The following is a 14,227-nucleotide window of genomic DNA, read 5'->3' on the forward strand; positions in this document are numbered from 1 at the left end:
TATTTCACTATGCCTACACAATATAAAAGAAAAATATTCCAATATTTTACTTAAAAATTTAATAATCCTTTAAATATACACTACATACATATTTAACACAGCGACATCAAAATTTGTTAACACCAGAAAGCATGTAACTTTAGAAATTTGATATAATACCCTAAATCACCAGATGAGACTTGACAAAACTAGTAATATCATCTGCAAAATACGGCAATACCACGCTTCACTCTATGTCCATCATCACAACCTATTTTTGACAGCTTTACTTTTTGAAGTCGGTATGTTTTACTAAGCATGAGCATTCAGTGCCATGTGTCGTTACCTATCAGTATCATACAGTTAACACAAAATCCAAACCATAATTAAACAGGTTTTTGTTAATACGAAGGCTTGACAAGCCACCTTAACCACAAAAAAATTGGAGGAAACTGTTTTTACTCTTGGTTCAGCAGTACTACAATAATCCAAGTGCAAATCTCGAGTCCTCAATGTTTAGCAATATAGTGAAACTGAAAAAACCCACATTAACAAACGCACTTGTAACAAGTATTTCTAATAATCCCTGTGACTGACTGCCAAAAATAAACACAAACTACCAGCACTTTAAAGAGCAAACTTAACTTTTCAGGAATAAATACAAATTAAAACCTCGACTATGTGGAATGCCTAATGTGTTCAAAGGCCTGCAGTTTTTCCTTCCATTCCTGAACAAGTTATTGTAAATTACACAAAGTAAATGGCAGTCAGTTAAATAGCACGTATTAGTGTGTGTGTGTGTGTGTGTGTGTGTGTTCATAATTTCAAACTACCATTAAACAGTTCAATAATAAATCAATTGGTCAATTATTTTAAATGGTCTGTTAAACCATTTTTTGATGAAAAACTAAATACTTCCAATATGATGAATCTTTTTGGGCAAAATCAAAACAGCAGATAGGTTAAAACAAAGTGACTGCAGTGGTGACCTCCACCTGAATTTGCATGGTCACTACTAGACATAAAACCTCATGTCACAAAAACAACTGTCAAATCTCAAGTGCGTGATGATCACATTCGGTTTCCATAATTAACAAATTTTACTCCAGTGCTATGCCCGAGTGTACCACAAAAAACAAAAACAAACCCATTCAGCACAAAATTGAGTGTTACTGTTATTCTATAAATTATGATTCACACTTACTGGCTAGTACTAATGTTCAGAAGGTTGAACAGTACTGGCAATACAAAAGTGCAAGACACTATCCTAGGTTGATAACTTTTGGTTTCTTCCTCTGAGAGGAGATTGGGATAGGTTGAGAATAGTTAAAAAGGACAGACCACTCTGATGCCAGGATCCAAGGGTTTCATTTGTTGTGGGGAAGACAGGAGGGAGATACTGAAGTAGTACCACGAGTGTGACTGGAACATTAAATATAATATATTGGTAGACACTGTGCCAACTTCCATTCAAAGATGACGAGAGTGAGGAGCCAAGATGGATTAAAGGAAGAGAGATGATTAAATATTTAGAGCCATCAAATTTGTGCTATCTACTGAAAAATGATGGGACCAAATGTTGGAGATTAATACTGTTCTCAAACAAAGAAAAAACAATACTTGTGTATCATTTAAATGTTTAAAAACACCCTAAAATGGTTTCAGGGAAAGTAAGTATTTCTACAAGGAGAAATGTAATTGATTGGAAATCATGAAAATCACCCTTAGGGTTAATAGTTAAAATTTTAGTTTATCAAACTTCTGAATAGATAACTTCCGAATCATAGTCCCTCCTGTTAAAAATGATGACAGGCTGTGTCAAGGGAAAGCATGAAATATATACAGAATAATGTTTTAACATTGTTGATGCAAGGATACAAGTCCAATTACACTTTCAAAACAATTTTACTTTTCATAAAAACCTAAGGGCTCAGGTGCAAAATTGTCAAATACTGTGTTGCAGTAGTGATGGGAGATGTAAATTAACTGTCATTCATGTGAGAAGTTTGAAACTCCTAGGTGTTACAATGATACTTTTTTAGTTCATTTATTTTTATTTACATCTCTAATGGCAATGCAAGTTTGACTGCAGAAATTTACTAGGTCTCAAAGGTTTAAATGCCAGAAATCAGGAACAAGATTTTTTTTTCAGTTGTCCTGCGCATCCAAAGGTAACATCTCTATAATAAACTATTTCTTAATTGCACTATCCGGATCACTGGAAAAATCTATCTTTTTTAAAAAATAGGATAACTTCCTTAAATAAGGTGAACATACCGACACTGAAGCTTATGTTATACAGAGATTACAAGACATGAAAAAGTGCAGTAGACATGACACTTTGAAGTCACCTCAGGTTTGCTACCAGGCCCTAAAATCAACTTTATTCAATATTTCAGCAATTCAACTGTGTGCCATCTTCAGGAGGAGGCTGCTGCTGCTACATCCCACTGGAAACCACCACCACCACCACCACCACCACCACCACCACCACCACCACCGTTCTTCTGAAGATGGACAGATGGGATTGCCAAAATATTGAATCAAGTTTATTTTCGGATCTGGCAGTAAACCCAGAGGTTCCCACTACATATTACACCACAGAAGTCAATGAAGTCACAGACATAGCACTACTCTGCACCAGTTAAAGATTCTTTTCCAAGATGTCTAATGTGTATTTTGACTTCTAAAAGCTTCTGTGAGCTCTGCAGGCTTTGCAGTTCCTATGGGGACTGCTAGATGTCAGTAGTGCGCCACATCATCAGTATAAAAACACTTGTTACTGTCATTCTCTGGATATCAAATGGCATGAAACTACACTACACAGCACGAAGAATACCAAATTTCACCCTGCCCTTTTGTTCTGTGTATCATGTGAATTGTTTAAAAATTTTTAACAAAAATATGTATTCCTCATATTTGAATATGTCATCGATTTTGTTTCTGTAACAATTCTGAACTATTTTGACATTAGAATTACCAAACTGTGTGTGTTTGAATTAATAAAAGCATGCAAGTGTTTTAACTACAAATTCCTAGGAACACTTGGCAACTTCCAGGAGAAGGGGGAGGAGAAGAGGAGGAGATAATAGTCCAGCCTAACTACCTGCAGGTAATAGCCTATGAGACCAGCACAAAGTATAAGTTCCATATTCTGAGTAAATATGATTTCCAATCCAGGTAAATTTTTTCCGTGTTAATGTAAATATGCATTGTAACTGCAAATTCAACTTAATTCTCATTCAAGATTTATTACTTCTTGGTAGAGTAACCTTCAACCCTGCAAGGAACTGTCTATTTGCTACCCTCTTACAGCAATTTGCAAGCTACACAGGCACTTCAGAAATTAAGTTCCTTACATCATCCCATGCTATGACCATTGTGCACAACAAGAGTGACAAGAGTGGTGCATTGTCAGAAGATAATACGTGTTTCACATTTGCTGCAGAGAGACTTCTGCTGCAGCAGGCAGATCACAGTGTGCAAGTGAAATGGCACCAGCAACTGGAAACACTACAAAGCTGAAGTACACCGCAAAATTCTTATGGGGAGAAACTTCTAAATTGTACGGAGATTTACCATAAAATTCTGGCAGTATGTACACCAAAGCCAATGTGATTTAAAGCCATTGAGAAATGGTCGCAAACCATGTGAGCAAGATCACACAGAGATGGGTGATGTTCTCTGCGAAGTGCAGACTTGAACCACGCGCTTTCCACCTTTTCAGCAAGCTGAAAAGACATCTGGGGAAAACTATTTTCAAATGATGTGGATATTCACACAGCAGTTCTCTAGAGGCTGCATGACCAAGAAGCTTATTTCTACCATTGACGAACTGAATGACACTCCCCCTCTCTCTTAACTAAATAATGTTATAAAGTAGATTGGTCTTAAGTATTTTCTTACTCATTATGGATAGGATTCATTTGTAACTTCCACAATTCATTTTCGATCTCATGTAAATGCACAACCGTGGATGCTTGGGTTGACAGGTTACATCTTGCTAAAAAAAAAAAAGTTTCGGCAAATGTGGACAGAATGACTGAAGTAAAAGAAACAGAAATATTGGACTAAGTATGAAGTTGTCTACCTCTAATATGAAATTGAAGAGAATCAGCCAGTATGGTGACTGACTCCAACACCAACAGCTGTTTTCCAGTCCATTTCTGAGTGGTCTAGCGTAATCATTTGAACCCTAAATATGTAAATACAACAGCGAAGCAACAGTTCCTGAAATCTAATTTTTGTCTTCCAGAAATTTTGCCACATAAATGCCATGATTATACAAACTTTTGGACTTGAGCTAGCACCTGTCCTACGAATCATTATGCAGTACATACAGAGGCCATTCACCCACCCATGACTGACATGGCACCGAAGCATTGAGCGCACCGATACCTTGTTGCACTCATTTTTTTTTTTGCAAACACACTTAAGCACATTATCTTTATAATCTGTGTTTTGCCAGGTGATATGCAACACCAGTAACTGAAAATTCAATTATTTTCAATATTTATATGCATTCAATAAAGCTACTTCATACCACCTATGATAAAATAGTTGATCTCGATACAATTCACTAGGAAATAGTGAATATCGGGTAATTTCGCATTTTGAGGTGGAATTCAGATCTACACTCACATTTCTTGCAAAATGTTGTTTTTTTTTTTTTTGGCCCTATTAACATGGTTGTAAATCCAAGGATGAGGCCAAGGCAACACTGAGATACAAGACTCTAAAGTGCCTGTAAATCCATTAAACTCTCATAGACTGGACAATATTATAATCTGACAGTCAATGTTTGACTCGTGTGGCAATAGTTGTCAATTTTGTTCATACTATGCAATTTCTCAAATGCAAAAACTCAAATTTGCCTTTAAACCGTAATATGATCGAAAAGTACAATTATTTCAAATATTTCAGTTCCAAGTCTGATTCACTCCTTTAGCTTCATTGAGCTAGTTAAATGAAGTACAGCATGGAACATTTACTGGCATCACCAAAATAAGTATCTATCAGTTACGCTTCAAAAATGACATCCAACAAATCACACCCATTGTCCACTGCCATAAAAACTGCACTTCATCTGATTAAGTCTTGTCCACTGTTTGCTACTTTGTAAGTCTCTTCAAATAATGTGCAGTGTGTCCATGCATCAAGTCTTAGGTAGCAATGGCTGTTGAGATGAAACTGTCTAATAGTATGATATATGCCTTCCATTGTCTTGGCTGCTCGAATGCTTTTCAGTGTACTTGATCTTTTTCCTCCACTAGGCTGCATCGACAGTCATAAGAGCTTCACACAACAGCCTTTACACTTCTGTTATTGTAAGACTTATTGTTGTTCCTTATGTATATCTTCGTATCACTCCATACTGATTCAATGGGGTTGAAATGTAAGTGATATGATGGTAGCCTTATTGCAGTATAATGCTGCTCAACTGATTTATTCTACTATGTGTGTAGGCATCAAAGGCTTATTTTCTTCAATAAGAGAATATAACAGAAGATTCATCATGCTTATATTTGCAGCAAGATTTTGTGCAGTTGTTTGTGGTTGAGGATTTGTTCTGTATCAGTAAATGATATGGAGCATTGTCCATTACAATTGTTGTAGGGGGCAGAAAGTTGTTTTAAAAGTTTCCTAAATCCCTCAACAAATTGTGTGTGGTCCATGTCTGCATGGTAATTACATGTATTTCTGGACTGAAAAACTGAAAGTGCATCAGGAACAAAACCACTGGAAGAACCTGCAAGGACCACATCTAATCCTGCTCCTCTTCCCATCGGCTGATGACCACTACTGCTCAGGAGTGTCATCTGTTTAGCATTTCCCTACAGCTTCCCCAGCATTAACCTATGTTTTGTCTAAACACTTTAGGGAATGTATGTTCTCACCCACACTTTAGTGCAACAATATGCACCTTTTCTAACAGAACTTTGCGTCCATCTAGTGCTTTGTAATGGAAGCCTGTACTTTTCAGCACAGTTTTCAGTGACGTTCTCCCACCCTTGAAAAGTTAACTTTCTTTTAACCATACCAGACAATGCACAATTGCATCGAAGAGCACAGATGGAGCAGCTCTTGGAACAAGAGGGTAATTGATAAATGGACTGGCCAATCTGTCTGTCCTTAAATCCCATCAAACAAGGGTGAGGACACACTGGGGAGACACATTGCAGTATGTCCATACGTACCACCATCCAGCAGTTGCTAAGTGCACTGCTGGAGGAATGGAACACCCTATCACAAGAAATTTAACTCATTACCAACCTCGTGGCCAGCATGGGAACACATTGCATGGCATGTTCTGCTTTCTTTGGTGTTAACCCACTCCATTAAGGGTTTTTTTTTTTTTTTTTTTTTTTGTTTTTTTTATGTCCAGAGGACCATCAAACTGTAGTGACTGCAATGTGATTGTGTGTTAATGGAAGTGTCAGTTCTGTTTGTCTCACTGCATATTTGTTTCAGACAGCTTCAGTATTATACTGTATCAATTCTTTCATACATAACGTTCAAGTGTCATCAACTGATGTACTTGTCTACCACGTCATGCGAAAGTTACTTTCATCCCCAAGTTTTGCACACCAATGTATTTCAAACAAGAATGACTGGCCATAATGTTAAGGGGATACCTCAAAAGCTGGCAATCTTCACATCATGGCTGTAACACATAAGCAAATGGCGACACAAACATCACATAAGATGATTTAAAGTTTATGGAAAAAGATTCCATCTGAAACTTTTCAGAAAGATAGTTAAGTACTACACAAATTACCTCTGAGTAAATATGAAAATAAATTGTAGGGGTGTTGCATTCCAATTCTAGAGTTACCCTGCAGGGAACACTTCCTTGCCCACAACTTACTTTAAGAATCAGTTATTTAGTTTACATTGTCAGTGTGAAGGAGGAACAACAATGTGTGGCATAGTTACCAAAAGTCAATATGAGGGCAAGGCATCATTATGAAAAAAATCTTCCTAAAAATTATCTATTTAAATGCAAAATTAAAGGAAAATCCAACTCTTACACAGTTGAAGTATCAGTATTTTGCACATTCCAACATACCTATCCTTTGACAAACTCTTGACCTCTCAGAATCTAACAGCTAACCCTCTCCCTTGACTTAACATACCACTTACCTAGAAGTGAAATCATAATATAAAACTAGCAACTCACAGAAAGAAACAAAATCAATCATTCACATTAGCACTGGCAACAATGCTACAGCACGTGCATGCATGAACCATTTTTGGCTACGAATGTGGAACACTTACTATTTAATTCAGGTTGTGTAAAAGTGTTGATAGGTGATTACTAAGGCAGATGAAGTCTCTCATAGGACTGTCACAGTCTTTTTTGAATGAAACCGTGATCATGCACATGTCAAATTTGTGACAAGCATGAGGCAAAGTGTAAATAACTGATGAGGAGAAAACAGTAAGTGCAGTAACCCCATTTCTCAGAAACATTGCTCAGTAGAACAGGGGTCAAAATAAGCGAACACATCTGCTTACACACAGATACTTGACAGTTTCTGAAAAATAGGCAATCAAAGTTTTCAATGTCTTCCAGGTACTTTGTGTGTTTTTTACTGATCAATATCATCAGACGAAGTGGCTGCACACTGGTTAGAATCATGGCTTCATAATTTCGCGTCCCATGTTCACAACCTGATTATTACTTTTATTTTTATTTTTCATTAATATACCTATATCTCTAGGAGATTCCTATGCAAATGTTTTCCAGTTTATACTGATATAACATTGTCTTTTATGCCAGACAAATGAATTTAAGTAATGGACAAAGGTATTTAATTTTTTTCCAGGGAAATTCCTGTTGTGTATCTTGATTCAAAATAAACTGCAATTGCCAGTTTTTGGAAAAGTGGTTCATTACCCAACATCTGTCACAAAATTAATGCCAATGCACGGAAACTTCAGCAATGTTAATGTTGTTTCTTTCCTTGAGAAATTCAAATGAAGAAATGTTACTGGCAAAACAGCCTTCACACGATGCTCATGGTTCTCGGAATGTGTGTTTTCAATGATTTTATAATCAATATCATCCAAGAGAAAGCACCAAATCTTTCTGAAGAATAAACATATGAATAAAATATCTTAGAGAGACTGTAACGCCTCAACATACTATAAACACACATTACACAGGTCAAAAAAATTATCACCAAAAATATTCAAACACACGCGTATTTCAGAGGCCCTAAACCCCAATATGGCTTTACTTTACCCATATTGGCTGTAGTTCTGAGGATATTTATGTATTTGGATTTTAATTAAATGTTCCCATAGATGCTGATTTCCCATCAGTATCTTCGATCTCTATTTTAATCTAACTTTTTACACTCAAATATTTCACAATTTAACATTATTAATTTCTTTTTAATTTATTTCGTATTTTTATTTTATCTGTTTCAGGAAAATACTAAGTTCTTCACAAAGGAGATGCATAAACAATCCCGATGTGTTCTGTTATGTTTTCAGTGAATACTGCCAACAGAAACAAAGAGAGAACACATCACAGACTTTGTAAAGAAGGCACATCTTGCATATAGCTTGGAGACCAAAATAGACCATGGGCTCCCCAAACTGTTTGTAAAAATTGTATGGAGTATCTTCTACTGAGGGAAAATGGACAAAGAGAATATTTAAATCTCTGTGTACTAACAGTCTGATGAGTGCCAAAAAACCGACGACGACTTACTTTTGTGTTGCAGATGTCAAACGTTTCAACTGAGCCAAAAAAACATAATGGGAGTATCCAAATTTAGAATCAATCAGGAGACATATGGCAGGCAGTTAAGTAGTTCCTATACCAGTGTTTACTGAACTACCTGAACTCGTGCAAAGCCTGAAGAACTACAGGATTTTGAGTGCAAAAGCAGCATCAGCAATGGAAGTGAATACGGAGGATATATTCCTACACCTAAATTTTTCACTAAAGAGAAATTAAATGATCTGGTACGAGATCTTAATTTGTCAAGGAATGGAGCAGAACTTTTGCACCTAGGAGACATGAAAATAACCATCTTAGCCCAGAAGCAGAAGTTTCAGTAAAGCGAACATAAGAAGCACGCCTTCTGGAATACTTCAGCCAAGATGAAGGATTTGTTTTATTGCAGTAACATTCCCAGTCTACTCATTCAGATGGGGTTCCAGGAATTATCAACCAGAAAACTATATGGTAAACCTCTTGCTCCGGCAGCAGTGTGGGTACACAAAATCCCTTGTTTTATATGCTTATGGAACAGCAGAACAAAAGATCAGATTAAAAGTGACCTGGCCTTTAACAGATATTCTTACTGTAGGTGCAGCTAACATTCAGGAGCCATTAGTTAAAAGAAAAAAATAATTCTCCCTCCATTGCATTTAGAGCTACAACTGACCTAGCTATGTGTTATGGCCCTAGATAAAGAAGGCAACTGCTTCAAATACAAATGTACATTTTTCCCTGCACTGAGTACTGAAAAATTAAAAGCAGGTATATTTGATGGGCTGCAGGTTTGCAAGCTCTTCAATGATTCCAACATGACAAATTTCATTAATGATTCAGAACTGCTGGCCTGGAGTAGTTATATCATAGTTGCGAAAAACTTCTTCGGAAATAGTAAGGCAGACAACTACAAAGAAATTGAGCAGAACATGTTGACAATCTTCAAAAGGTTGGGTGTTAATGTCAGTATCAAAGTGCATTTTCCTCCACACCCACTTCTCAAAACTTCCAGATAACTTTGGCAATTACAGTGAGAAGTAAGGGGAGAGGTTCCACAAAGAAACTAAGATAATGGAAGACTGGTAGGTGACACACACACACACACACACACACACACACACACACACACACACACACACACACCTATGCAATTATCCTGAAGACCTAGACAGAAGAGAATCAGACCAACATTGTTTTGTGAAAGATTAATTTCTATAGTCTCACTGAACAAAGGCATACTGTTTTTGTCAGCAATGAAGTAACAACATAATTAATTATAGTAGTTAATGTGTCATTTTAGTGTTATTGAGAAGTAATCATGTGACTTGCGATCAGGTTACACCTACTCAGACAAGATATTGCTATATGTTTAAATTTATCAATAGATGTAAAATTGCCAAAAAATGGGAGCCAATTTATAAAACTGAGCCCATATTCGCAAGAAGAGTATGGCACATTGTCAAATTGAGCTTTAATCTTATAATTAATATAATGCTGTTGTATCCCCCAAGATAGAAACATTCACGTACCAACCTTTTATGGACATGGGTTAAAGACTCAAAATAATAGTGTTTCGAACATAGGGCACAAAATTAAAAAGCCACGACGCTAACCACTGAGCAGTCATTTCGCCTCAGGAAATCACACAGTAAAATGCACATGAAGTACATCAAAAATACCTCAAACTTCTGTCAATTGTTCAGAAACAGTCAAGTATTTATGCACAAGCTAACATTTATTCGCTTACTTTCATTCCTGTTCCACTGATCCAACTTAATGGAAAACTGGGTGATGGCCCTAACCCTGTTTTCCTTGTGAGTGGCAAGTAACTGTTGTTAGAACATCAAGGATATGAAAATGTTTTTGACCAACAAGCATTGCCTCACTGAGCCAGTTGCTGAGCTGTGATTAGATGCTGAGCATTGCACAAAGCAATTTTTCCACAACTTAAAAATCGAAGTAACCAGTTTGTTATACCAATGAAACACAGAATTTAAAAATGTGGGAAAGACAACCACTCACCTGTAGTGCATCAATGCACGCACGGAGCACAGAAACACACTACAGAAAATAGTGCTCAAACTAGCCAGCGCACATGTGCTTCCGCTAGAGGAGGAGGTAGTGCTCAAAGACTAGTGTGAAAGCCATTTTCTGTGCTCCAATCATCGATATGCTATAGGTGAGTGGTTGCATTTTATGTTTTGCTCCATCCAATAATTTGACAGAATTCATATGATCAATGAAACAATTACTATACGTAACATGTCCACCTTCAGAACATACACAAGGAAAAATACCTAACCAGGCTGCACCTTCATAGCAACACTATCTACAATGCAAATAATGTGGAACAGCTAAAATAATTTGGTAAATGAACAAGGCTACTGTCGTTCCGATTCAATTAGAACTTTTTCACACTTTTGCAGAAGTAGCACTCAATTTAGAGCAAAACCTGAAATAACTGTCCCACTGGTTTAAGCTCCAAATATAACACAGCATAGCAGTAATACCATGCCCAACAAACATTTCTTCTACCACTTTGTCAGATATGTCTTAATTGCCATCTAGTTGTGAGTGGTCCTTCAATAACACATGCACGCAGATCTCTCATGTTAAGCGCACAATGGCACTGTTCCTCCAACTCTTCCAGTGGGCTCGCTCCTTTTAAACTAACACTATCATGCACTAGTATGGCTTTTATTTTTCTGTGTGTGTGTGTTTTAGGAAAATGGATGGGGTAAATCAATGACCACATTGAAGTATTATAAATGTTTTCAGATTTGGCCAATATTCCCAGCAACTTTATCACTTTTATCAACTTTATTAATAATTACCGCATTACTTTTAATAATAAAAGCTATAACACTACTATGCAGAATGTTTGAGAGGCAAAGTGGTGAGAACTAATACGTTCTTTCAAAAATTCTTTTTTTTTGAAACAGACTATCGCTGGCAATGGATGACAATGCTCATATACAACCCGAATCACATATTTTTTGTTTCACAGTTTTCATAAATAATTATTACAGTCCACGAGTTTTACAACCCTCTCAGCAAGATAATTTACAAGTTTCAGTTTAATAACTAGGTGCACAGCACTGATGAATTCTTTATTCACAAGCCCTTGTTACAATTTGCCTGAAGGGACTTTTCACTCAATCTAATAATAATATCCTAATTATATTAGAAACCATCTGCTCAATCCCATTCCTGCTAACTTATTTGAATTGTTTCAATATTTTAATCTTACTTTTCTGCCTAATGATTCAACGCTTTGAATATTTTCATTTTTGTTCAGAAACCTAAGTAGGAGCCAACATACGGCCAAAGCTATGAAACAGGAACTCTAAATGACCTATATTTTAATTTTTGAAAAGCCAAATTAAATCAAAATTAACAAGCTGATAATTACACAGTTTTGGAAGAATGCTGATATCTTAATAGCATGCTTTGGCTTCAGAATGGGACACTGAATCATACTGCAACATCCACAACGTCGAGCCAAATGCAAATATCACAAACACCACTTTCTTCTTGAGGCGCTTGTGCATATTAATACTAGGAAATACTTTCAGGTAATCAATAGCTCCATCCAACTTACAGGAGGAGTAGCCCCTGGAGCATGTGATGATACTCCACGAGTTGTTCTCTGACTAAAGAGAACACTTTAGATATGAAATTTCAATATTAATCTTTAAGCTGCTGCTCTCTGTAAGGATTTGAGACATATCAACTTGATTCAAGTCAGTCTGTCTGTGATGAATTACACTTTCAAATTTATTAATACCAATTCCAGGCCAGGCCTTTTGAAAACTTTTTCAGATTGGTGTGGTCTGCCACGTTTTCCTACAGCTAACCTTATCCTCAAGTAAACTTCTGACACTGGTTTCATTTATTCAATGCTTGCAAGCAAATAAAAGGTTTTCGAAAATATTTTCAGTTAAAAGATATCTTGTGAAGTGCCTGTATCTAATGCCGCTGTTTTAAAACTACTGCTTCCACACACAACTGAAAGCCTGGTTCAATGAGTGTGTCAGAACTTATACCTGCTTTTTCCACAATAAATTAAATGACTGAAGTACGTTTAAAATTTCCAGCACTGAATGAGTATTCGTTTTTTCCTTTTTATTCTGAAATACAGCCATGTGAAAATTATAATTATATCAATACATAATTTACAGAGTTGCCGAATTAGATGTTCACTCTCTCCCACAGCTAGCTGTGCTCACTCAGAAGCTTTTCCTCTAATAGCTAGCAATTTTACTTCAGGGACTCACACCTAGCGAGTATGTGGCTGGCGGCCACGGGGTCCCGCGCTGAGTCCTGGCATTGCTTCCACTTATGCCAGGCTCCTCACTTTTATCTTTCCTATTTGGCCACCCTCAGCCAACTCTTGTTCTTTTCCGACCCTGACACTATTAGGTTTCGAGGGATAGGGGTCTTCCATTTCCAACCTATACTTCTACTGAGCCGAATATCTCTTGGGATAAGGAGATTACCATCTATCAATTGCCAACGGCCTTCTAGGAGGGCGGATGAGCGGCTACAAGGAAGGGCACTCTCTTGCCCTTGGGGTGGGAAACTGCTCCTAAAGGCGGAGGAGCCACAAGGTGGCCAACGGCATAGAATGGAGAAGGCAACGGGAAACCACTCCATTAAAGACCCGGGCGGGTATCCCAAGTATCAACAGCTTATGATGGAAAACTCTTTCGTTAAATTCTCCGGAGGTAAAATAGTCCCCCATTCGGATCTCCGGGCGGGGAGAACTAAAGAGATACCAAAATACAAAAGCATTGATGTAAGAAGGATAGCAACACAGAATGTCAACTCACTTCTTAAATGTGGTAAACTGGAAAACTTGAAAATGGAAATGAAACGAAAGGATATTGATGTACTGGGAGTCTCAGAAATGAGATGGCCAAACGCTGGCGACTTTTGGTCAGGGGATACAGAATCATACACACTGGAACAGCACAAGACAATCCCGGGATTGCAGGAGTGGGAATTATCCTCAATAAAGAGATGGAGTTAAGAGTAAAAGGATTTGTTCAACATAGTGAGAGGATAATTTTTTGTCCGATTGGAAACTAAACCAAGAGACACAATCATAATCCAAGTATACATGCCAACTACGAGGCACGAGGATGATGAAATCGACATGATGTATGACCACCTTGAAGTAATTGGCAGAATTAAGGAGCTGAAAACCTTGTCATCATGGGAGATATGAATGCCATTGTTGGGGAAGGTAAAGAAGAGGATGTGGCAGGGAATTTTGGATTAGGATTAAGAAATGAAAGAGGGGAGAAACTTGTAGAATTCTGCCAAAGAAATAAACTTTGCATTACAAATACCTTCTTTAATCATCACCCAAGAAGAAGATATACTTGGAAAATGCTTGGTGACATTAACAGATATCAAAATGGTTCAAATGGCTCTGAGCACTATGCGACTTAACATCTTAGGTCATCAGTCCCCTAGAACTTAGAACTACTTAAACCTAAGGACACCACATAC

At 37.1% G+C, this 14,227-nt stretch overlaps 1 protein-coding gene across 2 annotated transcripts in view; it reads right to left on the reverse strand.

The window, feature by feature from the left end:
- LOC126470272 (plasminogen activator inhibitor 1 RNA-binding protein-like) overlaps nt 1-14,227 on the reverse strand; it is an 81,681-nt gene that overhangs the window by 38,518 nt on the left and 28,936 nt on the right. The gene's annotated exons all lie outside the window — the stretch shown is intronic.

The sequence above is a fragment of the Schistocerca serialis genome, chromosome 3, assembly GCF_023864345.2.
Source record: "Schistocerca serialis cubense isolate TAMUIC-IGC-003099 chromosome 3, iqSchSeri2.2, whole genome shotgun sequence".
NCBI lineage: Eukaryota > Metazoa > Arthropoda > Insecta > Orthoptera > Acrididae > Schistocerca > Schistocerca serialis.